Source organism: Magnolia sinica, chromosome 11, assembly GCF_029962835.1.
Source record: "Magnolia sinica isolate HGM2019 chromosome 11, MsV1, whole genome shotgun sequence".
Lineage (NCBI taxonomy): Eukaryota > Viridiplantae > Streptophyta > Magnoliopsida > Magnoliales > Magnoliaceae > Magnolia > Magnolia sinica.
The window spans coordinates 22337201-22340530 of NC_080583.1; the positions used below are offsets into that span (position 1 = coordinate 22337201).

The 3330-nt window shown below is 36.7% G+C and overlaps 1 pseudogene; it reads right to left on the reverse strand.

The window, feature by feature from the left end:
* Positions 1-1234: 1234 nt before the first annotated feature.
* LOC131218298 (CASP-like protein 5A2) lies at positions 1235-1909 on the reverse strand (annotated as a pseudogene).
* Positions 1910-3330: the final 1421 nt, after the last annotated feature.

Genomic DNA, 3330 nt, shown 5'->3' on the forward strand with positions numbered 1-3330 from the left:
AGACCTCTAATTATCTGTTAACATAGATGAATGGAGTGGATAAAATAAATAAATAATGGTGGACCCCATAGAGTTTACTCTGGTAAGGTTAATGAGTAACTCACCCAAATGTAGTGGAGAGAGGTTTCCTTAAAACATTCATAATCATATATTGGGCCTACCTAAATGTGATTCACATATCCAACCCACTCATTATGTGTGTCCCACTTGGATGAGGGGTTAGACCAAGCTTCGGCTGCATCCAAAACTCATGTGGGCCGCATACAAATCATTTAAATATTACTTTTAAATTAAAAAAAAAAATTCACTCATTTGATATAAAAACAATATATATATATATATATATATATATATATATATATATATATATATATATATATATATATTGCATTCAATCAATTGTTAAAAAATAATCTTAGATACATATATATTTATTAGCTACACCAAAAATAAAAATTACAACTCAACATCAACCACACAAAACCTTTACCAACGATTTTTTTTTTTTGTCGGTACAAAGTTCCTTTTACCAACGATATTGTATAGCGTCGGTAAAAATAGCCTCTCCTTCATTGGAAAAAATTACATTTACGAAGGAAATAATCTTCGGAGAAATATTTTTCATCGACGATACATAATTTCGTCGAGAAAAGTTTCCAGGTCTTCATTGTAAATGGTGGCGGGAACATATTTGGTCATGGCAGGAATCTTTTGCCGGTGCAATTATGTATCATCGGTGAAAGTCATGTTTACCGAGGATTTCTTTCATCGGTAAAAAGTTCCTTTACTGACGATATTATATAGCATCGGTAAAAATAGCCTCTCCCTCATCGGAAAGGACACCAAGGGATCTTTTGCCAACGAACTATTTGGTTCGTTGGGAAAAATTACATTTACCTACGAAATAATCATCTAAAAAATAGTTTTAACCGATGATACATAATTTCGTCGGGAAAAGTTTCCAGGCCGTCGTTGGAAATGGTGCAGGGAACATATTTGGTTGTGGCGGGAATCTTTTGTTGACGAAATATAATTTCATCGGGGAAAGTCATGTTTACTGACAAAATTGATATCATCGAAAATAAGTTTGTTGGTAAAAGGCCAATTTCTTGTAGTGTACATAGCTTTTCTCCATTTCCTAGTAGTATTATACCAACCGACGGATTGATCTGCAGCATCCATCCTTTATAAGGATCATGCCATCAATTTGGGAGAATGGCTTTTGTTTGCTTTCTCAACGAGATGCCAAGGACTAGAAGTTCAAGAGAAAAGAAGGGTAAATGGTGAACCAGCTGAGGAAGGCCATCACCATTGTAGTCTCAAACCTTGCACAGTGGTTCTTTGCACATTGGCCGAGGTCATTGCCAATGAGGATTGTGATGCCCGCATATGCACAAGTAACTACAAATGTGAGGGCAGAAGTGATCCCATCACCAATGGCAAACAAGCTCACAACCTGAGAAGTCCGCAAGCAGCACTTCACTAGAAGGGCATAGATATCCACCAAGGCTAATGATAGGCTCCACAAGCTTTGCAAGATGATAGCCGCGACAAGGTAGCAGAAGGCGGTGAAAGATGTGAAATCGCTGGTGGAAGCCATGACGCAACCGTAAATGCAAACTGGAAGAACCGCAACACAAGGGCATCATGGGTTTCGGGCATGCCTTGGATGTCCTTCATCCTCACTCTAAGAGCATCCTCACCGATGTTGGTGAGAGGAGGAGCTTCCAGTGGATGAACTAATGGATGTCTCACATTCATCGCTTTAGCGACTGCAAATCATACCCCCAGATTCACCAGTTCCGCATTGATTTTCGCAGAGGAAATGCATGAGATTGCTTGTTCTGAGATCGAAATACATTAGCTATTGAGGATTATGAGACGTGAATTAGTGAAATTTCATCTTTATTTGAGAGGACAACAATAACATGTTAGATTTCAGAAATTAAAAAATTGAATGAACAAATAAATTAATTAGAATCTGAAAATAACTAACTAAAATCAGAAAACTCACATTTAAACTCTGAAAATCACAAATTGAAAATAGATGTAGAGAAATCTAAACATTCAGTTGAACTTAGTCACAAGTTTTCCCATAACAATGAAAAACTAAAAAGACTTCTAGGGTTGGGAAGAAACATTAAAGATAAGAGAGGTCCAGGATTTGAATCATACAAATCAAGCCCTTCTCTTGCATCACCTGTGACTGAATGTGTTGCATCAAGTAACAACACAAGAAACACTCCTACTTGCAATGCATGTGGAGATTTGGGACATTACATATTTGAATGCTTAAGCTTTGGTAAGTCCCACTTCACTTCCTGGTTGAAACATATAGAAAAATTCAAAACAACCGAAAAAGTGGTATAAAAGTCAAAGAGATCTTCAAAGAAGAAAGACAATATCCCACTACACCCAAAATGGCTGAAAGGATGGAGGAGTTACTAAAATAGGTAGCTCAACTGAATTAGAAGACCAAAGAATTAACGAAACAAGGAAATCTGGTTCAATTACCCAAAAGATACAAAAAAACCCCTTATTTATCAACTTCTAGGAGAAAATCAAAAGAAATCATCATCTCCAAAGAAGATGACAACCAAGTAGGTAATAATGAATAAGAATAATTGCCTTGTAATTCATACCACACTTAAAGCAGATAATAGTTCAAAATGATATCTTGATAACAATTGCTCTAGACATATGACTGGTGACAGTTTTGTGATTATTCTGAATTTGAAGGTGGGTCGGTCACATTTGGTGATGAGAGCTTCACCAAGATAATTCAACGGGGAGCAATAGTCGGGCCGGGGTTGCCCAAAATTAAGGATGTTCTTTGCATAGGAGGATTAAAACACAATATTTTAAGCATTTCCCAAATCTGCGACAAAGAACACCCCATCTCATTCTCGAAAGATATGTGCAAGATCTCAAACCTTGTAGATAAACTAATTATGAAAAGTCTTTGCACTAGTAATAATTGCTATGTGATAAATAACAAAGGAGATAGTACCCCATCCATGAAATGCCACATGGCCTTATATACTGAGTCCAAGCTATGGCATCAAAGACTTTGACATGTACACTACAGGAACTTAGCTAAGCTATGCTCAAAAAATTTTGTAAGAGGACTTCCTAAGATTGGAAAGAAAGAAAAGGTTGTGTGTGGTGATTGTCTCAAAGGCAAACAAATAAAAGTTGAACACAAAAAGACAACCACCATAGCAACTTCCAAAGCACTTGACTTGTTACATATGGATCTAGTGGGTCCCACCAAAGTTGAGAGTCATGGAAAAAAGAGATACTTCCTAGTAGTGGTAAATGATTACTCTA